This window comes from Rana temporaria, chromosome 5, assembly GCF_905171775.1.
Source record: "Rana temporaria chromosome 5, aRanTem1.1, whole genome shotgun sequence".
Classification (NCBI taxonomy): Eukaryota; Metazoa; Chordata; class Amphibia; order Anura; family Ranidae; genus Rana; species Rana temporaria.
Genome location: NC_053493.1, coordinates 47,379,663 through 47,405,523, shown reverse-complemented (window position 1 = coordinate 47,405,523; position 25,861 = coordinate 47,379,663).

The window sequence follows — 25,861 nt, the reverse complement described above, 5'->3', positions numbered from 1 at the left end:
AGGGTTTTCCCTGTTTTTCACACACACATTTTAGATACCAGGATGCTGTCCCTAGAACTGGTAGCCTCTTTTCTATTTGTAATATGAGTTTTCTGTTCTGTTAATTTAAATAGGGTGTTAAGCTTTAAATAGACCCTAGGGGGTTATGGAAGCTCCCTTTTTTTTTATTTTATTTATTCAGTGCAGGGAAAAAACCGGCCCCCACGGGCCTCAACATTACAACATAATGATGGCAGAGTCAGAAATACATAAAATACAAGAAATGGTAACATACAAATAGGAAGGCAGGTGATAAAACATAAATGTTGTCATAGTACGTCTCCCCATGCCCGGAGTCATATACCTCATATACCTGGGTCCCATACGAGCCCAAGGATGGTGTATGTGGGGGAGCGTATGTATTACCTCATCAGGGCACCCTCTGCCTCATCTCTTTCTGCATATACATCAGGGCCAGCGGGAACCAATCACCCCCGCTTTTTCCATTTTCAATATAGCAGTTAGCATAAGAAGGGAAAGGATAAAGAGAGTGCTAAGAATATAAAGGGGGGGCAGGAACCGCTCCTGACCCGAAGGGGAAAAGAAGAAGTAGAGGGGTTAAGGAGGGGATGGGGGGGGGTGGATGATGGAAGCTCCCTTTAACGATCCTGTAGTTGTCTATGTTAAAAAATTACCCCTCATTAATTTTATCATTTTTAACAAAAAGCAACAAAAAAAAACAGACAATAAGGCGTTTTTTGATGTTTTTACAGCAGCTGTTTTTGGCAGTAGACGTTTTTTGCTACAGTCATTAAACTCTCTATCATATTATCCTATGTGTCTATGCACACATAGGCTTTTATCAGCAGTTTTGGGCAGTGGCGTTTTTGAGCAGTTAAAAAAAAAAACAGTGGGTTCTGAGAGACGTTTTTCAGCTGTAGAAACGCTCTAACGCTGATAAACGCTGAAAAATGTCGGTAAACGTCAATAAACACTCAAAAATTTTGCTCACTAGCGTTTTGTAAAGTATTTGATCAATTGACAAATAAAAATATATATATATATTTTTCTTTAAAAAAAACCCACAAAAATCCGAAAAAAAAAAACACTATTGCAAAAACGTTGAAAAAAGTTGAAAAACTCACTGCAAAGCTACTGGCATTTTTATAACGTTATTTTAACGTCCAGTATGCATGAGGCCTACGATCTAGCAATATAAAAAAATGTAAAGCAACAGTATAAAAATACAAACCAACACACACAAAAAATAATAAAAATATATATAAAAACAAAGCACAAATACAAAGAACACTAACAACTAAAATAAACTACCCTAAATACACACAAAAAAAACCCACACTCTCTCAGGAAAAAAAAATCACCTAACCAATTCCATAAGCAAAATTGAGACTTTCTGCCTGAACAAAATTTTTCACGCCAACATTAATTTAATCTGAGGCCTCGTACACACGTTTTCCTCGACAGAATCCATCAAGAAACTTGGTGGCAGAGCTTTTTTGCCGAGGAAAACGGTCGTGTGTATGTTTTTCATCGAGAAAACTGTCGTGGAACTCGATGAGAAAAAAAGAGAACAAGTTCTCTTTTTCCTCATCGGGAGTCTCAATTTCCTCGTCGGGCTGGTTTTCGACGAGAAACACGTTCGTGTGTATGCTTAGAAACCTGCACATGCTCAGAAGGGTGGCGCCAGTGGAATAAAAATTCCCCTTTATAGTGCCGTCGTACGTGTTGTATGACACCGCGTTTGAGAACGACGAGATTTTGTTTTGACAGTGTGTACTCAAAGAAAGCTTGTCAAGATTCTCGACAAGCCTAACAAGGAACTCGTCGAGGAAAACAATGTTTTATTTACGACGAGTTCCTCGGACGTGTGTACGAGGCCTCAATCTCTCTGCTCATCCCTGTAAGTCAATTAATGACCTGAGTTTTGAGTTGCCTAAAACAGACTATTAGCCCAAATATATTGAAATGTTACAAAGCAGGAAAAAAACAATAAGAATGAAGCAGAGTCACTCAGTATTCCACAAGACTGATTTCTCTTTATTATGTATCACTCAGCAGACTGCAGCAGTTTGTAGAGCCCAGCAGGTACTGTCAAAGGTATGACTGCACGTATTTTCCACTCCAGTGTTTTCCTGACTGTAGTCTGAAGGTTTGACGCCTGAGCACCGGTTGTATAATTAACGGCTCAGGTAATTAGGGTAATTTGACTGTAACTGTGATGTCATTATTTATGTTGGTTTCGATGGAGAACCTGACCAGACATACCAGTCAATCAGATAGTGAATTAATATCTGTCTAGCTAATGTTAAGACTTATTTTATTCACCGTCACACACCTAGGTTACTCAGAGTATGAAGTTAAAAAATGCTTTTATTTTCATTGAGACTTTGTTCACATTTAAGCCCTCACTAGCAATATATATGTACACTAGCTCTTAAATCTAAGCAGTTCAAGTCAAATGAATAACCTGAAATGGTACATAAGTTAGCGGTAAACTGCCAGAGGTAAAAAATAAAATAAAGATCAGGTTCAGGCTGGGTTCACACTAGAACACGCAGCTGCTCACAGCAGTAGTCCGGTACGTCTCCATTCACCATTTCAGCTCCAATTTAAGCCCGAATTTTGGGCTGTATTCGGACCTGAAATGGACCAAAAGACACACAGGACTCTGTGCAATTCACACCAGACCCGCTGCGGAGATATGTGAATCGGCTCGATAGAGAGACAGTGACAATCTCCTGCTATGCAAATTGGATGCAGGTTCAAACCCCAACCATGGTACTACCTGCCTAGAGTTTGCATGTTTTCCCTGTATCTGTGTGGGTTTCCTCCAAGTACCCCAGTTTCCTTCCACTCTCCAAAGACACACTGGTAGATTGATCGAACTCCTGTCTAAAGTTCACATTTGCCCACAGGTGCAGGAATTGCACCTGTTCCCGCTGCTCTGCAGAAATGCATGGGGCTGTCATTCATTCTTAATGGCACCCATATGCATCTCAACCCACAGCGCCCTTGCGGGTGTGGAAACCACAGGCAATTTGCATGGTCAAAAGCACAATGCAATTTCCCTGTGGCTGTGTGTTTAAAAAGGGGCAATCACCTTTTTGTTGCAGAAAATGCAGACACGGCAGCCCATTCAAGTGAATGGGCTGCCATGCCCAAGAAAACACAGGCCACACAGGCCACATAAGTGTGAACCAGGGCTTAAAGTGGAGTTCCACTAAAAAAATAAAAAAATTAATTCATTAATGTGCATGAAATAATATAAAAAAAAATTGGAGATTTTTTTTAAAATTTACTTACCTCTTTTTGCCGGTTGCTATGCAGTCCATTGAAAATCTGCCTCCTTCATCACCTTGGCTCCTTTAGTCACTTCCCTTGGCGCCTCCGCTCGCTACTGCTCCTGGGAGATGTGTGTTATCATTTCCCAGGAGTCAGAGGGCAGCACTGAGGGCTTTGTTGCCATCACAATGGGGCGGGCACTTCTGCTGCCGCCACCCATTGTGATGGCAACCTGATCGGGGAGAGAACGGGCGGTGCATGCTGGTCCAGCAGCAGCGCCGTGCCCCCTGGAACAGGATGCTTGTGGGCTTCACATGCCCACAAGCAAAATTAAAACGGCCGGAACACCGTGATCAAAGTTCTTTAATCAGAGGAAACCGGACATCAGGGGAGAAATTTTAAAGAAGACGTTTTTAAATGCTTGTGAAAGGTTTTAAAAAAATATATAGATTGTAGTTGGAACTCCGCTTTAATTGGCCATAGTATGTGTATGTATGAATGTGAGTTTGAGACTGTAAGCTCCTTGAGGGCAGGGACTGATGTAAATGTACAACATACTGTATATACAGTATGTAAAGCGTTGTGTAAATTGATGGCGGTATAAAGGTATCTGTGATAAATTAATACTGTATATACTCGAGTATAAGCCGGCACGAATATAAGCAGAGGCACCTAATTTTACCACAAAAAACTGGGAAAACTTATTGACTCGAGTATAAGCCTAGGGTGTCTATCTGCATGCCTCACTGTGCCCATGCCTCACTGTGTCCATGACTAGACTGGCTTTAAAAAATGGGTGCTCCCCAGCCATAGGTCCCCCAAACAACAAACTTTGCACACTTATAGAAGAGAAATGGGGCTACATGTGTGCCAAGTTTCGGGTCCAGTGGACCTACGACCGGCCAGTACCAGGTCCCCAAATCACCGGAGAAATTACAGTTTAACATGGGAGTCTATGGAAGGGGTGCTCCTCTGCCGTAGGTCCCCTGGACAACAAACTTTGCACACTTGTAGAGGAAGAGTGGGGCTACATGTGTGCCAAGTTTGGGGCCTAGGGGACCTATGGCTGGTCAGTACCGGGTGCCCAAATTTCGGGAGATCAGGTGCAAAAAGGTGGCTCGAGTATAAGTTGAGGGGGGCATTTTCAGCACAAAAAAAATGCTGAAAAACTCGGCTTATACTCGAATATATACGGTAAATAAAACTGATTGAAGTAGGCAAGTCTCAGGTTCAACTGTGAAGAGAAGGCTTTGAGCTGCAGGTTTGACAGGTTGAGTGGCTAAAGACTTGAAGAAGGTCTTTTGGACTAATAAATCAAAATTTGAGATCTTCGGGTTATCACCTTGACAGATAGAGTAAATTAATCCTCTTAATAGGGGCACAGACATCAAAAAAAGCCTGACAGGAGTTTTGCACCCTCACCATTCCATACAAAAATAAAAAAAATAAGTTTGAAACACTTAAACACAAGATCATGGCAATATGAAGTCAAATGAAATGACTTTAATTTTACATTAAACTGCCATTGCTGGGAGGAGGAAAATCAACAGTTGTGACATCTTATCTAAAGTCAAATGGGGTTGAGAGCCTTGGAGACTGCTCTGTGCCTGGACACTGCAGGTATTTATTTATTGGGACTAATTTACTAAAACTGTAGAATCCACTCACCTAGCAAAGTGAATGTTAGTTCTAGAATGAGGTTCTAGGGAGGTTGCCTACTCTTAATTAGTCGGTCTACCCGGCTGCCCAGGTTTGGAGGGAAGGGGTTAATGCGTGTGCCACCTTTTTTGGTGTTCGCAGGTTTCCCTTTAGGGGTCCAGCCTCCCTCCTGTGTGATGGCTCGAATCCTGGGGGGAACCTAGAACAGGGGAAACCATGAACCACAAGGACGAGAACCTAGAACACGCATGGAAACCTAGAACGAGCTTGGGATGCACACACGGAGACTCAGAATTATGTCTTAAGAAGCTTGTTGGAACGCTGATTCATCGGAATACTCCCAAGGACATGAACTCCTTTGCTCCGGTTTGGACTCTCTCCAAAGATGCTACACCCATACAGGTAACCTGGGGCAGCCAAAGTTTATTTTAGTTAGGGACAGGACATTGTCACATATTGTACATGTTCTGCCTAATGTTCAGTAAAGTAGTTTACTCTGCTCAAAGCCTAGTCTGAAGTTACTCAAGTGGTGCATGTGGAGTCCTGGCATATCCGGGCACATCTCTCTAAGGAACCAGGGTCTGAATTAGCACCTTGGAGTCTGTAAAACATCACTACAGCAAAAGGTTAATTTGCTATGAGTAACTGGAAAGAAGAACAGCAACCAGTTGTTGGCGTGGCACCTTAATAGGAGACAGGTTCTCCAGTAGTAAGGGGGTTTGGTGTTAGGCTTCCTCCCTAGCTGTCTGTCTCCGCCAGTCATCAGAAGTGGACCAGCATAACGAAGACTCAGGCCGCGTACACACGACCGAGGAACTCGACGGGCAAAACACATCGTTTTGTCCGTCGAGTTCCTTGTGAAGCCGCCGAGGACCTCGGCGAGCTGAAATTTCCCATTGAACAACGAGGAAATAGAGAACATGTTCTCTATTTCCTCGCCGAGGTCCTCGTCGGCTTCCTCGACCGAAAGTGTACACACGGCCGGGTTTCTCGGCAGAATTCAGCTCTGAACCGAGTTTCTGGCTGAATTCTGCCGAGAAACTCAGTCGTGTGTACGGGGCCTCAGGGCTAGATTCAGAAAGATCAGCGGATCTTTAGATCCGCCTAATCTATCTGTTTTAAGATCCGCCGTCGCAAGTTTGAGAGGCAAGTGGGTAATTCACAAAACACGTACCTCCAAACTTGCGGCGGCGGATCGTAAATCCCCCGACGGAATTCAAATTCCGCGGCTAGGGGGAGTGTACTATTTAAATCAGGCGCGTCCCCGCGTCATTGGTTTCAACGCTTACGTAAATTACGTCCATTCGTATTCGAGAACGACTTACGCAAACGGCGTGAAAAAAAAATCGACGCGGGAACGACGGCTATACTTAACATTGGCTGCGCCTCATTAAAGTAGGGGTAAGTATACACCGGAAAACCGCTACGTAAACGTCGTAAAAACACTGCGTCGGGCCCGCGTACGTTCGTGAATTGGCGTATCTCGCTGATTTACATATTTCTCAGCGTAGATCAGTGAGAACGCCCCCCACGGCCATTTTTAAATTGCAGTTAAGATCCGACGGTGTAACACAGTTACACCTGTCGGATCTTAGGCATATCTATCACCGGCCTATCTCTTTTGTGAATCTGGCCCTTAATACCTGGTTACGGAACAAAAGGGGTTAAGTAGGAAGAAGGCATGAGGTCCGCGCTATGTGCTCGGTGGGACCCTGTTCTATTACTGGAACTGAGGTAACAGAGGTAAGCTGACTGGTGGAATGGGCATAGAATCTGCATGTCCTTTCTAATGCAACACATACACCTGTTCAAGTGTGTGAGACAAGGGACAATATCTCAGCATGCAACACTATACACAAGTAGCTTGTGACTTGGTGGACTACCTTAATGTTTGACTTCCACATGACCGTGGTCCTCGGCTGGTACCGGGCATTAGTGAGCATGCCTTTCAGGGAAGATGTTCCCCTGTGCTACCCCAAGGTAGGCCTCCTATGTGCCCCAAATTGGCACCCAACCAGGAGGGGAACATATGAAGGAGATGGGACCTTCCTGCTGGAACACACACCTACCCATACAAGGTGAACAGGTGTTCACCTTAAATTCCCAATCACACGAGAAGTGAACAAAAAAAATGATTTTTTTTTCTAGCTTATGATCAGTTGAATGGGAAAACATCTTTACCTTATATACTAAGCTTAGTAAACATTCACTGTGCAGACTGAACAGTCTCTACTTCTTTAGTAAATCTACCCCAGCAAGCATGTCAGCACCCAGAGAGCTTTTAGTATTAGATTGTAACATTCCCAAGAACACTGACAGCTGTTTTGGCTTTACTGTTGAGTTTGGGGCCAGTTGATTCATCTATCTAGTATTCCCTGTACTGAGAAAATGATAAAAAAAATATTGCTCATTAAAAATAGACCTTATTCCTCGAGTGACTATGCATTTGATTCCAATACTCCACATGGAATTGTGTCATTTATCTGCACAATATTCTCTATATCATCAGCTGGAGGTGGACACAAAGGGTCAGCCAATAAGCTTGAAAACTGCAATGAAAAAAACTAAAAGAAAATCCTTTTTTGGCATCTTCAGGCAACACCGGTAAAATATCTGCTTTTTTTACTCTTTTGGCTTTTGTTACGATGATTAAAATGAACTACGTGAACAATAATCGAGAGCTGGATTTAGGGAAATGAAAAATGTATGAAGGTGGCAGATGGCCAGAGACTGAGTGGCAGAATGTGGGTGGATATTGATGAGGAAATTCCACCCACACCTGTCACATGTAATACTTAAAGTATTATTTAAATGGGAAGCTAAGATACAAGTGTAGTTGAGCGAACTTGAGGAAAAACGTAGTTATGTAATAAATACGTCAAATAAAATGCAGGGTCTCTTCTATTTTTTGTTTGGGTATAGTTTTAGCACACACACACAAAAAGAAAAAAACAGTAATAAGCCAAATTAAGAGTTATAATTTTCTCAAAATTTTGGTGAAAATTCGGAAATTTGGGCAGAATTAAAGTGGTTGTAACCCTAATGCCGCATACACACGATCGGACATTCCGACAACAAAACCGTGGATACATTTCTGACGGATGTTGGCTCAAACTTGTCTTGCATACACATGGTCGCACAAATGTTGAGAACGCCAATAATGCAGTCACGTACAGCACATACGACGGCACAATAAAACGGAAGTTCCATACCAAGTGCGCCACCCTTTGGGCTCCTTCTGCTAATCTCGTGTTCGTAGAAGGTGAGAGACAATTCACGTTTTTCAGCTTTGTGCTTTTCAGTCCGTTACAGCGTGATGAATGTGCTATCTCCATTACGAATGCTAGTTTTACCAGACTGAGCGATTTCGTTCCGTACTTGATTCAGAGCATGCGTAGTATTTTGTGTGCGTCGGAATTGTCTGAACACGCTCGGAATTTATGAGAACAGATTTTGTTTTCGGAAAATTTGATAACCAGCTCTCAAATTTTTGTTGTCGGAAAATTCCGACAGAAGATGTCCGATGGAGCCTACACACGGTCGGAATTTCGGACCAAAAGCTATCATGGAACATTTGTTGTCGGAAATTCAGAGCGCGTGTACGCGGCATAAGGCTGGGTTCACACTGATGTAAATTGAATGCAAGTTTCCCTGCATCCAATTCGCAAGACAGGAGAGTGTGACCGGCTCTCAATGGAGCCGGTTCATGCAGCCCTGGGTCGGCTACGGTCTGAGTTGCAAAAGGGTCATGTGCGTCTTCTGGTCCATTTTAGGTGCGAATTCAGCCAAACATTCAGGCCTGATTTGCACCTGATATGATGAACAGACATGCACAAGACCCCCTGCTGTGAGTGGCGGCCGCAGCTAGTGTGAACCCAGCCTAAAAAATAAAAACCATGATCCTGATCCTTTAAAGCAGGATACACAGCCTAGTGCTTGTGCTGTGTAATTTGTCCCTCTCTATGTTCTAAAAAACCTGGTTGATCCTGCCTGCTCCTGTGTCCCCCTTAGTGTTCTGACCATGGTAATCATGGCTGCTGATCCATGATTACCGTGGTCAGGTGAGTGAGTGAGAGACTTGTAAAGCGCAACACATGCAAACTGAATCGCCTCTGGGTGCCTCTGGGCGCTGTAACATGCCTCTGTCATCCCGCAGTCTCTCCTCTCTCCCTTTCTCTCTATCCCTCCCTGCTTGTCTGTGTGTTATACTTCTCCTCCCTACCCCTCCCCTTCTGCCGCTTTACCAGTACAGGATTTACTACTGATAAATCCTGCAATCCCCTCTCTTACAGGAAGTTATAATGTGTAGTACCACAAAATACCTAATTTAAAGCTCACATGATCTCCCACCACTCTCCTCCCAGCTGACGTCAGTGGGGAATCTCAGCCTCTCCAGCTGTAGTGCTCGGGTAAGGAGAGCGCTGGCAGGACACGTGAGCGCCCAGCGCCCAGATCTGGGGTCAAAATCACCTTAGATCTCATATTTAGACTAAAATGCAATAAAAAAAAATAGCAGAGATATCCTGCTTCAAAGTGCCAACGTATATAGTCGATGCTGCGGTCCGGAAGTGGTTAAAGAGGTATTAAACCCCAAACCAAAAATGTAATATATTGTAGCTTATCAGTCATTAGATGTGGTGGCTGCATTAGTTTTTTTTTTTTAAGGCTTTTTCTTTGCACCTGGTGATCTGGCCAGCAACACATCCCGGGAGAGGGGAGATTTACTAAAACTGGAGCAGAATCTGGTGCAGCTGTGCATGGTAGCCAATCAGCCTCTAACTTGAGCTTGTTCAGCTTCGACAGTAAAACCTGGAAGATGATTGGTCTCTATGCAGAGCTGCACCAGGTTTTGCACTCTCCAGTTTTAGTCCCCCCTCCTCCTCCTGTATTAGAGTTCCTCCACTCTGGATGAAGGAGCACAGGGGCAGCAACGTTGTCAGTCTGGGGGGAGGGAAGTGTTAGATGTATTAGCAGATTTAGCAGATTTAAATACACTAACAAATAAAGCCTCCTGATAACACTTCATAAGCAGTTACAGTGAACATTTTTTTTTTTTTCCTTTTGGGGTAAACGTTTTACATGGATAAATAAAAGCTGACCATTGTATGCCCCCATGCTAGTGTTAAATGGTTTGTCTCCTGTAAACTGATTCATCTGAAAGAGAGCTTGTTCTTTTAAAAAGCAGCAAGCCGACTGGCTGGATCACTGTATGAAAATAGAAGAAAGAAAGCCAAAAGAAAAAAACTAATGCAGCCATCATATCTAAGAATTGGTAAGCTGCAATATAATAAATGTTTGCTTTTGGGTACTGTCTTAAATTTCTTTCTAAGTACACAATGTCATGTTACAAAGAGCTTCTTTACTTCTTTCTCTACATATGTGATAGACTTTCCTGTTATTTACTGTGTAATCAATAAAAAAAAAAAAAATTGACAAGGAAAAAAAATCTGAATTTGCCATCACTATCTCATACAGAATGGCATTCTAGAAAACCGAAACACTACATGTAATGTCATGTCTTTTTAAAACTCTTGTAAGCTGAATTTGGGCCAAATTCCGATCTTTAGTAGAAATACACAGTTTTTTTGATTAAGTAACCTAAAAAATTGTAAGCCATGAGCAATAAAAAATAAATAATGTGCAATGTGTTTTGTATCCAATAAAAATGTTACGTAAAGTGACAACTGCAATTGAAAATGATCAGCAGATCCAGAAATTTAAAGACTGCTAAATTCTTGAGAATCTCAACATTTCTTCTAAAGATCTGCCTCTTGCTGAGCCTCCCTACGAGACCTTTAATATGAAGGGCAGTCTCACTGACCAATAGGAAGGTTTGGAGGGTGGCAGAGGATTTCCCAAACCCAACTTCTGCAAGTTTTAAATCTGTATGAAACGTCATCTGCCTATATGTCTGGATTTACCAATAGCTCTGGAAAAAAGCTATCTTCACTTATTTGTTTTCTAATAATATTTATGTTATTTAAAGCACAGATTTTTTTAAATTAAAAGTCAGTAGCTACAAATACTGCAGCTGCTGACTTTTAAAATATGGACATTTACCTGTCCAGGGCGCCCGCAATGTCAGCATCCGAAGCCGATCTATCCCTCGGCTCTCGGGTGCTGCCGCCGCCATCTTCAGTAAGGGAATAAGGAAGTGACCCTGAACAAAGTATGTTTTTACGAAACGTACGTCGGGCGAAGCGACGTGCTGACGTCACCTCATCCGCATACCCAGGGAGACAGGTTGTCTGTTTGTGCACCGGCCGGCACATCAGGCTACAGGCTAATTTTTACTGCAACATTGTAAGTGTAATACTGTTTTTTTACAATTAAAATTTATAAGGTTTTACATTATATGGAGCGCTTATCTTTTTTATGTACCACGTACATTCCCTTGGATTGATTGGCTGGGAGGCAACTGCTAAGAATCTGTGACTGTCCGCTGACCCTTGGAGCTTAAGCTGTGATTCATTACACGCATTCTTCGATCCTCTGTCATGGGGGATCATGGTTGGTGGTGGATTCCACGAAGTGGAAACAGCATTTCACCTTTATATGGACTCTTTGTTACTCAGCACTGGTGTTTAGTTATCTGTTTTCAGTTATTCACAATATTCACCAGGTTTATTGTTTCGCAAATTTATGGACACTTATTCTCCGATTTTACCAACTTTATATGGATTTTCAATATCACTATTGATTTTCACAAATTTTTGTATTTTTACTCATCAATTTATTTTGCGGACTCACTATTAATATACATTTTTACAATTCATCATAAGTTATGTACAGTAAAACCTTGGTTTGTGAGCATAATTCGTTCCAGAAACATGCTTGTAATCCAAAGCACTCGTATATCAAAGCATTTTTTTTACAGAGTATAAAAGAGAAGAGAGGCACCTCTAAGTGTAGCAATAATTTATGTTGTATCTTCATTAAATGTAACCATATTGCTACACTTAGAGGCTCCTCTCTTCTTTTTTATACTCATTTGTGACATGACGCTACTCTTATATCAAGACATCGCTTGTATATCAAGGCAAAATTTATTAAAACATTTTGCTTGTCTTGCAAAACGCTATAAAACCAAGTTACTCTCAAATCAAAGGTTTTACTGTATGGGTTAATTATTATTAATTGATCATTGGTATTTTATTTCATTTTAAATTCATCATTCATTATATTATTCATTATCTTTTTTTTTTTTTTTCACAAGAAAAATTATTCATTATCTTTAATATAGCGCAATTTATTATTCTTCCAAATAATTCACTTCCTGGTTCCCGACTGCGAATGCGTGATTCACGCTGCGCGATCCCACTGGTCCCTGCTGTCTTCTGGGACATATGTGTCTCCCAGAAGACAGCGGGGGGGGGGCGGAGTAGGCGCCAGACATGGCGTAGGTCGCTGCGGTGACGTATGCCTGGAAGTGGGAAAAAATACCTGGATTACACAGGTATCTGCTTCCTCTTCCCCCCTGAAAGGTGCCAAATGTGACATGGGAGGGGGGGATCCAAAAAGCGGAAGTTACATTTTTGGGTGGAACTCTGCTTTAAAAGAAAAAAAAATCACCAGCCACCCCACCACAAAGATATAATAAATATATAAATACACACACATATATATAAATATATATTAATTAACCCCCTGTTGCGTTCGGTGGGTGGTATTGCCCACCCACTACAACCCTTTCAAGTGAATAGGGCAGCGCTGCAAAAGCCCATTGCACGTAGTTTGGGGTGGTGGTGCAGATTTTTGTGGGTTACAAGAAGTGGAAATAGGCAAAATAATGTCTCTTCCCCGCCTGTCAAACATCCTTTGTAAAGCAATCCACTATGTATCACTCTTCCAAGGGTTAATGCTGGTGTAAACTAGCTCTTGAATGTGGGGGGAAGTAGTTCACATTGAGAACTGATAACAATGCTATCTGCAGAGGCACAGTGCACAGAAGGTTACATGCTCACTGGATTTCTGGCAGGATCGACAGGTATTTTCTTGATCGTATCAAACAGACACAGGGACGTGTGGTGAGGTCAGTGGCTGGTGAGGCATGTAATCTGTAACCTGTAATCATTTTTATGGAGATTTTTAAGTGCTGAAGTTTAGCGCCATTCCACAAGTGTGCACAATTTTAAAGCGTGAAGGTATCTATTTACTCGGCGTAACATCATCTTTCATAGGAAGTGAGGATTTCTCAGAACTAATAAAGACATTTAAAAGCAAAATGGGAGGATGAGGTAAGTGAAGGAGGACTGCGCAGGTGTAAAGGAACCTATTTAGGAAAAAAAAAAGTGTACCTTTACAACCCCTTTAAGGTATTTTACTATATTTTCAAAAACTGTACTCAAGCAGGTGGCTTAACAGACAAATTACTGAAGTTTGAAGTTATACCTTTCAACCAGTAATTTCACAGTAAATAGATAAATAATAAATTATTATGTTGTAACATATAGCATAATAATATATCATTTAGCTTGATCAAAACAGCAATTTCAGTAACTATGTGAGAAAAACATAAGTAAATCTTATACCTATAAACCAGGTATAAGGTATGTTTATACCTATAAACATGGTTTTTCCATCTAGGGCTGAAAGCCTGGCAGGGAGCATCTTTTAGACACATCCCCCTTCTATGACACTGCAGTGAGAGGAGAGCCTCCACTGCAGCATTTTTATTGGACCGCTGGGGCTGGGGTACATTACCATTGGTCCAAGACTCCAAGCTGTCCATTGAGCTCAGTGCCTCTGACAAGAAGTGAGGAGAGGCACTGTGTGAGCTCATCCTCTCAGTCTGCTGCAGAGTGTGCCAGCTTGTTTTTAAACTGGCCCCTCTTTATGTAGCTTCTGGCAGGCTGCACAAGGAGCCCCGTATCTCAGTAACCATGGGACCCAGGAGCCCCAAATTTTGACCAGTGAAGGGGTACGATGTCGGCTACCTACCCCCAAATTTAGGGTCTTTGTCAACCCCAGGTCGCCAAGCTACGATCAAGCTACGGCCCACGAAGCTCAGTCATTTTTTATTGTTTTTTTTTTATGTTCATGGCTCTGCCTCACCTGCCTCCCCTGACTGCACTTCCCTAAACAGACATAACACAAAGTTTTCAATGATATATTTAACAGACCAAAAGGGAGGAAATACGTTTACATACACTTTAAGCATTTTTGGTTTTGATTCATAGTCCTTGACCTCGGCCTGTTCAGTATAAAGTTGCTTGCTTATGTCCATGGCCTTAACTTTGTCTTGTGACATCGTTTTCCTCTCCTGGAAAAAATTACCTCCTGGATAGAAGCCCAAATGGAATGAAACACTCACTATTGCTATAGTTTAACAAACTTGTTATGTTGCAACCTTTGACAAGGGAAAAAAAGGACAGCCAGGGACTCACATAAAATACTCAGATTTCCAGGAATGGATTTGTGGCAAATCTACAATGACATAGGCCTTAGGCAACAAGAAAACAGGCTCTTTCCTTTTTCTAAATGCAGCTTATATAGTATATGCAGTACTGTTGTATATATACAGTACTGTGCAAATGTTTTAGGCAGGTGTGTTGTAAAATAAATGCTGTAAATTAAAAATGCTTTCAGAAATAGAAGCGTTTATGTTTTTATTTTAATAGTTTATTTTTTATCAATTAGCAAAATGGAAACTAAATGAACAGAAGAGAAATTCAAATCAAATCAATATTTGGTGTGACCACCCTTTGCCTTCAAAACAGCATTGGTTCTTCTAGGTACACTTGCACACAGTGGGGTTGATTTACTAAAGACAAACACACTGTACATTTGCACTCTGCACAGGAATATGCTCCAGAGCTTAGTAAATGAGATGAAGCTTTCATTTGCAAAGAACACCCAATCACATGCCAGGAAAATAAAAGAAGTAGGAATTTTGCTTGCACACGATTGGATGATGTGGAAGTCAGCAGAGCTTCATCTTATTCACTAAGCTCTTGAGCAAATTCCCTTGCAAAGGGCACGGCCTATTTGCCTCTTGTAAATCAACCCCAGATTTTTAACCTCCCTGGCGGTATGATTATGTCAGATTTTAGGTGCTGAAAGCGGTACCGTTATTTTGTATGGAAATTTGGCGTTTTATATTGTAGGCCTGTAATTCTTAGGAATAACTCACTTAAATCTGTCCAAAGAAGAGTCTAGTAGACATCCCGGGTATGATAACGTTTTAAACACAAAATCATAAATTGTAATATAATAAATAACTATAAATAATTATAACAAATAATAATATAATAATAATAAAAAATAATAATGTAATCAAATCAAAAACACAGAAATGTGCTCAGTTGCAGAAATGACACTGTCATTACTTTCAGTGTCTGAAGACGAATTTCCCCACAAATCACTATCGCTCAATTCTGCAAGTGATTCTAATTTTTATCGCTGTTTTCTAGCTGCTCTAAAACCACTTTTGACATAATTTGGTTGCTATGGACAATCTTCAGTTTCTAGGCAGAAGAAACAGTATTTATTATATAAAAGTGCATGCAGGACACTGGACAGACGACTAGGGACAAAGGGGGTGTGTAATTATTGTATACAGTACTGTAATCTGTAGGATTACAGTATACTGTATGTATTGTGTGTTTTTTACTTTTTTGAATTTGGCACCGATCTCCACCCCCGTGCGTCGCAACGTCGCAGGGAACAGAGCTCAGCGGCACTCTGGCACTGTGTGAATCGAGCGAGGAGACAGCTCGATCACACAGCGGGAAGACATCGCAGGATCCACCCTTAGCCAGACTCGGGAATACCGCTAGGCAGGTTACAGAACTCGGCAGGTATGTTGTTGCAAACATCTTGGAGAACTAACCACCGATCTTCTATGAATGTATGCTGCCTCAAATCCTTCTGTCTCCTCATGTAATCCCAGACAGACTCCATGATGTTGAGATTAGGGCTCTGTGGAGCCAAAGCATCACTTCCAGGACTCCTTGTTCTTTTTGCTGAAGATAGCTCTTAATGACATTGGCTGTATGTTTGGGGGTCGTTGTCCTGCAGCAGAATACATTTGGGGCCAATTACATATCTCCCTGATGGTATGGCATGGTGGATAAGTATCTTCCTGTATTTCTCAGCATTGAGGACATTAATGATCCTGATCAAACCTCCAAATCCATTTACAGAAATGTAGCCCCAAACTTGCAAGGAACCTCCACCATGCTTCACTGTTGGCTGCAGACACTCGTTATTGTACCGCTCTACAGAAAGTGCCTCCTGTTACAGGCAAATATTTCAACTTTTTGACTCATTACTATGTTTTAGTTCATAGTTGTCTCTTAGCCTCCATGAAGACCACTTCTTGCCAGACTTCTCTGGACAGTAGATATGTGTACCTGGGTCCCACTAGCTTCTGACAGTTATGTGCTGATGGCACTGCTGGACATCTTCTGATGTCAAAGAAAGCCTGATGAGTCATTCATCTGCATTTCATTTCCTTGACCAACCACTGGTGTGTGCTCGCTCCCAAGCCCTGTTCTATGCATTCATAAGACACATAGAGCTGCGGCTTGGCCCCCGCCACCACTCTCTCCTCGTTGGCTTACTGCTGTCTCAGCCAATTAGGAGAGGAAGTCCCGGGACAGCCGAGGCTCTCGTGCACATCGCTGGCTTGAAAGGGGGCTCAGATGAGTATTAGGGGGTTGTGGGGGGAGCAGCCAGGGCTATCTTAATGAGAGGGCACACCTGAGCACTGCCCAGGGGCCCCAGCTGCATGGGGGGCCCCTGCACTATCCCCAAAGCAGCTGGTCTTTGAGCCCATGCTGCCCCAAAATTGGGGGCCCCATGATGGCACTGAGAGTCATAGATACACAGGGGAGGCAGTCTGCCTCCTACCTACTTGATGTCTGCTTACCTGCACTGTCATCATTGTAGGGGCCCCAGAGCATTACTTTGTCCAGGGGCCCGTGATGCTATTAAGACGGCCCTGGGAGCAGCACACCTTCAGCCTTTACAACCACTTTAATGGTTATGTTTCAACCTACATATGAAATTGATAATCCTTAGTACCTGCTTGGTATAATTTGTTAATCCTACACCTGACTCTAATCCTACAAAATCCCAGACTTTATTCAAGTGTACAAAGCGCACATGTGTAAGAACTGTATCTGGTTTGAAGCCAAAGGGTAGTCACACCAAATATTGATATGACTTAGATTTTTCTTCTATTTGCATACATTATGTAGCAACCTTATCCTAAAACAGGGCTACAGCTAAATTTTGCTGTGCTGGGTGGTAGCTAGCCTGGCTAATTTGTAGTTTTATAGATCAAATGGGTTTCCTCCTGATCCTTTTTCAGCTGTGGCTTCTCCCTTTTGTCAGAAGGTTGCCTTTGACATTAATGTGATGAGCTACATTGAATTCAGGTTATGAATGAACATACCTTTCTCAGCCAATCAGACAGGCAGCTATGAATGCTGGGAGAAGGTATTTATTTGGAGAAAGTCAGGTGATCTGGGTCTTCTCTGCCCAGACTGCGGTCTGGGTGGGTGTGTAAGGAACAGCTCCTGCTCTGTAGGCCTGAAGCCTGAGGCCTAACCATGTCCTCAAGGTTTTGTAAGGGAGAGCATGCTTACTACCTGAAGGCAATACTCAGAGGGATATAATTAAGCACAGGTCAGATGGGTTTAACGCGTCCCTGGTGTATTTTGACCGTCTGCAATAAAAGGCACTTTTGGAAACTTTGGATGTGCAGCAATTTCTTCTTTTTCTCAATACTCAGAGGGATGGAGTTCTAAGAAAGCACCAGAGGAGACTCTTCATGAGCTGGGGACTTTGAAGTGGCTGGGAGGACTTCAATAGAGAACTCATCCAAAGGAATCTGCGTATGGTGCCATGAGTTAATTTCAGTTGCTATAGGAGACAGCTTATGCTACAAAGTACAGATTGCTGGTTCCAGCTTAAAGGCCCTTTTCCTGTACTGCTGTCTGTCTTATCTCACCCTTTTGTCTAATGCTGAGTACACACGATCGGATTTTTCGTTGAAAAAAATCTTGGATGTTTTTTCCAACAGCAAAAGTCAGATGGAGCATACACACGGTCGAAATTTCCGTTCAAAAGCTCACATCGGACTTTTGCTGTCTGAATGTACGTTGCAGATAGAGAAAGGAGCTGTGTGTTAGTGGGCGTGCTGACTCTCCTGTAGTCCAAGGGAGGGGGCGAGCACGACACTCCACACCAGGGAGAAAGCCTCCCATTACAGTGTGTAGTTACAGACAGAAGAACAGGAAGTGAAGATTTCTCAGAAGAAATAAGGACATTTAAAAGCAAAATTAAAGGATGAGGTAAGTGAAGGAGGACCGCACTAAGGTAAAGGAAGCTATTTAGGATTTTTTTTTTTACCTTTACAACCCCTTTAACATTGAGACCTTGTTTGTTTGTGACAGATTTTCTTTAATCAGCTAAAAGAGATCCTATCTTTTATTTTTTTGCATGGTGTTAACCAGATCAGAGTTCCATTTTTATAAAAGACCCCTTTGTCTTTTAGATACAGAGGACTCTACTCTTCTAAAAAAAACTTTGGGGCAATTTGCAAAGCTTGCAACTTGTATGAAGTGCTGAACCATGCAGAATTTTCATCTTCTAAACATAAATTTTGCATTGCCTAATTCTCAAAGGGGATTAGGTATGATTATAGATAACACATACACAGTGATTGTGCAGATTATTTCTTCTTAAAGTGTATCCATGGTAAAAATATAAATTCATATATTCATGTTTCACATTGCATTTCAATTATTTCTAGCCTACTCCTATTATTCTGAACGATCTTGAAGTTGGTGGACTTACTTTGGGAAGCTTCCCACACATTTGCTTCTTAGAATTCTGTGACACGTAGTCACTGTGATTATATTAAATATAAAGAGTAAGCACATCACAAAACAAGAAGGCTTTTGCAATAAAGGTGTATTCAGTATATAAGTACAAATATTCAAGTTTAGCCTCGTACAGACGATCGGACATCAAACAAACTTTCCCTTGGATTTTAGTCCGAAGGGAGTTGTCCGGTCACACCCATAGCATACACACGCTCAGACTTTTTCGGCAACAAACACGAACGTAGTGACGTTTCTTCGTACTGACAAGAGTTTAAAAGAGGAAGTTCAATTCTCCGGCGTCACCCTTCGTGCTCCTTCTGCTAATCGAGAGTTAGTAGAGGTTTCGTCTGTGTGCATTCGCGATTTTCAGTTTCGTGCAATTTTGTTTGTTTCTGAACGTCCGTTCGTCAAGCAGACATGTTGCGTAATGGAATCTACATAAATAAGTGATAAGCGCTTCAAATGAGTGACTAAAATCACAACAAAGGATAATACCAATAATTAGTGCACAAACACAATAGGTGACTGGACTGGTGTTGGTGAAGCAAAAACCAACTAAAAATATCCCAAGGATTGCAAAAGGAGTATGGACCTAGAATGGTACAAACATAGACCTCTATGCAACTAGAGGTGTCCAGAAGCACTAAATGTGCAGATTAGGTGAAGATTCAAAACAAATTAAATAGATGATTGAAAGTTCAAAATAAGTGAATCATGACAGACAGTCTATAAAAAAGATGAATCAGATGTTCTAGGCTTCTGAGCCTCTGCTCTCTTCCCTCAGAAAGATGGTTAAATATCCTCATAGGTAATGTAGTACCCTTACCTGCAAGGTGCTATATATAGACTTATAGTGTTGTCTCTACAGCGTGGTGGTCTTGCCTCTCCCAGTGTTAATCACTCCAACTGCTCCAGCTGCTGGGTATCTCCAATAATCCAGGCTCCGTGATCCAGAGTTAGAAATGGGATGAGGGAGGGAGAAAGAAAAAATGCCTCCAATAGTGTAGTGAGTTAAAACTCAAATGAATTTATTGCACCAAATGGCATAAAACAAAAACGAATGGGCGCATACAAGAACAAGTTTAAAATTCGCGGGGACGCGGCGATCTAAGTACCGCCTGACGTCTGATGGCCTCCGGCTTGTGCGGGTATATGAATCGGTCTCACCAGCAAAGCAGCTTTTAGTATTATCACTTTATTAAGAAGAAGATAATGTGCGCTGCTTTTCTTGATTTCAGAACTTGCCGCGTCACGAATGTGCTCTTTCAAATACGAATGCTAGTTTTACCAGACAGAACACTTCCGGCTGGTCTTTGCTTCTGAGCATGCGCGTTTGGACTCTTGTTGACGTAAAGTTTGTCCATTTGCAGACCGAACTTTTTGTCCGATGAAACCCGAAAAAGTTTGTCCGATGGAGCGTACACACAGTCGGACTATTTTGAAAACTTGAAGTTTGTTGGCAAAAAGTCAGACCGTGTGTATGGGCCTTTAGTCATATCACATCAAGCATAAATACTACATAGGTATTTTCTCCATTGTTAATTATAATTTATAGGCAAAAAGAATACATGCATGTACATAAACAGAGTCAACATTACTTAGTCGTATAGCAGCTGCTGTTAAAAACAACATACAAGAATTTGATAACCAGAATGGAATTCACTGCTAAATGAAGCAGGAGGTTTCTTGAGAAAACGGGGGTTCTTACACCCCGAAAATGTTGGGTTCTTCCGCCTCCTCACTCTTTTCACCAGGGTCTGTCTCTGCTTTTCCTCTCATTATTCAATTTTTTTTTTTTATTATTAGTTTTATACAATACATGCTATAACAATAAGCCACACAGCGTGGACAAAAACCGGCCATAAAAAGTTGCCGGCGCACACAACATAAAAGTTATCACTAGAACTTGTGATACATCCCCCCAAAACTTTGCCCAAACAGGTACGTATATGTGCCAACCTCCGGCCGGAGGAGGCCTATCATGACGCAGGGGTGTAACCCCGCAGCTCCCCATGTGTTTTATCGAATACCTTTAGTGAAGTGGTTATGCTCTCTACCCCCCAACTACCCCCCCCCCCGAATAAAGAAACAATCTACTTGAGAGGAGAGCTTCCCGTCCCCCAGATGTTCAGTGTATTAACTCCTCATCTCGGTATCATAATACCTACGAAGAATTCCTGTTTTGTATCCCATTGTAATTAGTCAGATGCCATAGCCATGGAAGCCAAATAAAAACATTTTTGTGTGTTTTTTTTTCTTACATTTTTGTTTATTATTATTTTTAACCACTTGACCTCCAAAGAATTTAACCACTTCCGGACCAGTTATACTGCGACAGGCTGGCCCCCCTGTGTGAGCCGTTGTAGCTGTAGGTCGGCTCTTTGAGACACCTCCGGCTGTGCGCGCTTGAAGCGTGTCCCCGGAGCCAATGCGAGTGCGATGATCGCCGGGCACCTGCAATTGCTCGTTACAGAACGAGAACGGGGCACAAATCCCAGTACTCTCAGGCCTCGTACACACGACCGTTTTCCTCGACAGAATCCATCAAGAAACTTGGTGGCAGAGCTTTTTTGCAGAAGAAAACGGTCGTGTGTATGTTTTTCATTGAGAAAACTGTCGAGGAACTCGACGAGAAAAAAAGAGAACAAGTTCTCTTTTTCCTCGTCGGGAGTCTCAATTTCCTCGTCGTGTTTCTCGTCGGGCTGGTTTACGACGAGAAACGCGGTCGTGTGTATGCTTAGAAACCCGCGCATGCTCAGAATAAAGTATGAGACGGGAGCGCACCTTCAGGTAAAAGTAGCGTTTGTAATGGAGATAGCACATTTGTCACGCTGTAACAGACTGAAAAGTGCAAATCGTCTCCTACCAAACTTTTACTTAACACGCAGTAACATGAGATTAGCAAAAGCAGCCCCAAGGGTTGTGCCAGTAAAATCGAACTTCCCCTGCCGTCGTACGTGTTGTACGTCACTGCGTTTGAGAACGAGGAGATTTGGTCTTGACAGTGTGTATGCAAGGAAAGCTTGTCAAGTTTCTCCACAAGCCTGACAAGGAACTCGTTGAGGAAAACGATGTTTCATTTACGACAAGTTCCTCGGTCGTGTGTACGAGGCCTCAGGGGCGAGGACACTGATCGTGTGTTCATACAATGTATGAACACCAATCAATCTCTTGCCCTAGTCAGTCCCCTCCCCCCACAGTTAGAACACACAATAGGGAACACATTTAACCCCTTGATCACCCCCTAGTGTTAACCCCTTCCCTGCCAGTGATATTTATACAGTAATCAGTTCATTTTTTATAGCACTGATCATTGTATAAATGACACTGGTCCCAAAAATGTGTCAAAAGTGTCCTGTTTGCCCGTCACAATATTGCAGTCCCAATAAAAATCACCTCCATTACTAGTAAACTAGTTACTAGTAAAAAAAAATAATACTAAAAATGCCATATATCTATTCCCTATTTTGTAGTTGCTATAACTTTTGCGCAAACCAATCAATATATGCCTTTTGCGATTTTTATTACCAAAAATATGTAGAAGAATACATATCGGCCTAAACTGAGAAAAAAAATAGCTTTTAAAAAAAAAAATTGGGGTTATTTATTATAGCAAAAGGTACAAAATATTGTGTTTTTTTTTAAATTGTCGCTCTTATATCGCAAAAAATAAAAACCGCAAATACCACCAAAAGAAAGCTCTATTTGTGGGAAAAAAAAGGACGTCAATTATGTTTGGGTATATAAATATCCCCCAAAAAAATATATAAAAAAAAGAATTTCTTTCTCAGTTTAGGCCGATATGTATTGTTCTACATATTTTAGTAAAAAAAATTGCAATAAATATATATTGATTGGTTTGCGCAAAAGTTATAGCATCTGCCAATTAGGGGATAGATTTATGGCATTTTTATTATTTTTTTTTTTTTTATTACTAATGGAGCCTGAAGCCTCGTAGACACACGGGCCAGAATCTCATCAGGAAAAAAAAACTTTGTTTTTCCTGACGAGATTCTTGGCAAGAATCTCTTGCCGCCCGAGTGTACACACACTTCTTTCAAATGAACCCCGGTTCTTTTGAAAGGCAAGAACGCGGTGACGTCATCGCATACGACTCGTCACATTTGATGCCGTTGCCGCCATCTTGTTTCACCCTACCTATGCCGTGGAAGCTACCACGCATGCGTCAAAGTCATTTTGAGCATGTGCGGGTTTCCACGGTGACAGGTAAGTATACAGATGCTCGGGTTTGTCGTCGGGAAACAGGCCGACAAGAATCCCGATGAGAGCAAGATCTTTATTTTTCTCGTAGAGATTCTGGGCAGATTTCCCGACGAGAAACCTGAAAGCCTCGTACACACGCTCAGTTTACTCGGCAAGAAAGCTCTGCCAGCAGTTTTCTTGCTGGTTCTTGCCGAGAAAACTGAGCGTGTGTACGAGGCTTAAAGTGGATGTAAACCCAAACCTTTTTTTTTTTTTTTTGATGTCACAATGTACAGTATAAGATTTTTCTATCATCTCTGCCCAGTCTTACCACACAGAGTTAATCCAGCTCTGAGCAATCATCTTTTATTGTTCAGTGAAATACAACAGACTTCCAGATAAAAACCAAAGTCCTTGTGTCTGAAAAAAAGTGCACAATTCACATCCCCTCCCCTGTGTTTTGATTAAATGTTTTCAAAATATGGGGTGAGTCACAGTTCAGTGCCATGAGAAAATGCAACAGCCATCAGAATATACATAGAGCTGGAGGGAAGAGGGGAGGGGGATGTGAATTGAGCACTTTTTACAGAAGTTGTGTATGTCTACAAGCAGTGCACGAGATATGTAAATAACCTGTCACTCAAGCAAGGTTTTTATCTGGAAGTCTGTTATATTTCCCTGAACAATAAAAAGAGGATTGCTCAGAACTGGATTAACTCTGTGTGGCAAGACTGGAAATCTTATTCTCTACATTGTGACATCAAAAAAAATTTTTTTGGGGGGGGGGGTTTACGTCCACTTTAAGTCACACTACTGCTAGGAAATACACACACAATCACCCAATGAAAGCACAGACACAGAATTGCACTTTGTTATGTCGTATTCACGCAAGACTATATCATTTTATTCTGATTTGGGGGCATGATTATAAACTGGTGAATGATCGGCGGTTGGCAAGCAGTTAAAGGAGTTGAAGCATTTCAACTCCTTTCATTCAGTCCTATGACAACATGCTGAAAACGCAGCGGCATGTGTTTGCGGCGCTGTAATAATAGGCGTTTGTGGTGCAGTTTTAATGCCCCTTTAGCGTGCGTCAAACTCGCCAAAAACGTGCATAGGGCTTTAGGGGAAAATTTTTATCACTCGTCAAATGCAGCTATTAATGCTCATTAGCGCTCTGCGTGCGTTTGTGAAGAGTCAGCATTTTGAGTCCAGTGAGAGTAAGCCCTGAGATCCAGATTATAAAAGAAGGACAGGAAATCCCCATGTATCGGGATCTGCTTTTAGTCATCAATTATAAATCTTTTTTTTTAATGTAGAGAATGTTGGCTTTTGGTGGCAAAACATCAAAATCCAACTAAACTTAGTGAGCCGACCATTCACCAGTTTATAATCATGCCCCCAAATCAGAATAAAATAATATAGTCTTGTGTGAACACGACAGAACAAAGTGCAATTCTGTGTCTGTGCTTTCATAGGGTGATTGTGTGTGTATTTCCTAGCAGCGGTGTGACTCATGTGACCAGAGCATGTCAATCTATGTTCTAAATCAAGAACAAGACAAACACATTGTGAGTATATTCAGAAACGTCGTCACAAAGGAAAATTATAAATGGTACACTCATATAATGTGCACTTTCAGGGCTCATGCACACAGGACGTTTAAAAAATGACAGATGGTCCCCTGGGGAGTTAAATAAATAAATAAAAATAATATTAGTTCTTCTTTAACCACTTGCTTACTGGGCACATATACCCCCTTCCTGCCCAGGTGAAATTTCAGCTTTCAGCACTGTCACGCTTTGAATGACAATTGCGCGGTCGTGCGACCTGGCTCCCTAACAAAATTGACGTCCTTTTTTTCCCACAAATAGAGCTTTCTTTTGGTGGTATTTGATCATCTCTGCGGTTTTTATTTTAATGCGCTATAAACAAAAATGGAGCGACAATTTTGAAAATAAAACACAATATTTTTTACTTTTTGCTATAAATATCCAATTAAAAAAAAATATATATATATATTTTTTTCTCATTTTAGGCCGATACGTATTCTTCTACATATTTTGGTAAAAAAATATTGCAATAAGCGTATAGTGATTGGTTTGCGCAAACGTTATAGCGCCTACAAAATTGGGGATAGAATTATGACATTTTTTTTATTTTATTTTTTTACTAGTAATGGCGGCGATCTGCGATTTTTGTCAGGACTGCAATATTACGGCGGACACATCGGACACTTTTGACAAGTTTTTGGGACCATTCACATTTATACAGCGAACAGTGCTATAAATCTGCACTGATTACTGTATAACTGTGACTGGCAGGGAAGGGGTTAACACTAGAGGGCGATCAAGGGGTTAAATGTGTGCCCTGCTAGGTGATTCTTGCTGTGGGGGGAGGGGACTGACTGGGGGAGGTGACCGATGGTTCTCTCTATGTACATGGGACACATCATTGGTCTCCTCTTCCTGACAGGACGTGAATCTCTGTGTTTACCGCCATGCACGTGCATCGGCACTTGAGTGAAGCAGCGGGAGGCCAGAGGCCGTATATTGACCGGCTCCTGGCATTTTAGAGCCACCTTGTGGCCATAAATAGTCGATGGGCGGATGGAAAGTGGTTAATCACTAGCCTAACGAACATATATGTTGGCAGAATGGCTCGTGTGGGCAAAGCAACGTACCTGTACGTTGCTTTGAAAATCCTGCCGTGCAGGCGCGTGCGTGCCCGCCGCAAGCTCCGTGACCGTGACCACGGGATCCGCAGACTTGATGTCCGCCGGTGTCCTGCGATCGTGTCATGGAGCTGCAGAATGGGGAGATGCCTGTAAACAAGGCATTTCCCTGTTCTGCCTAGTGACAGGACAGTGTGTCTACTGCTCC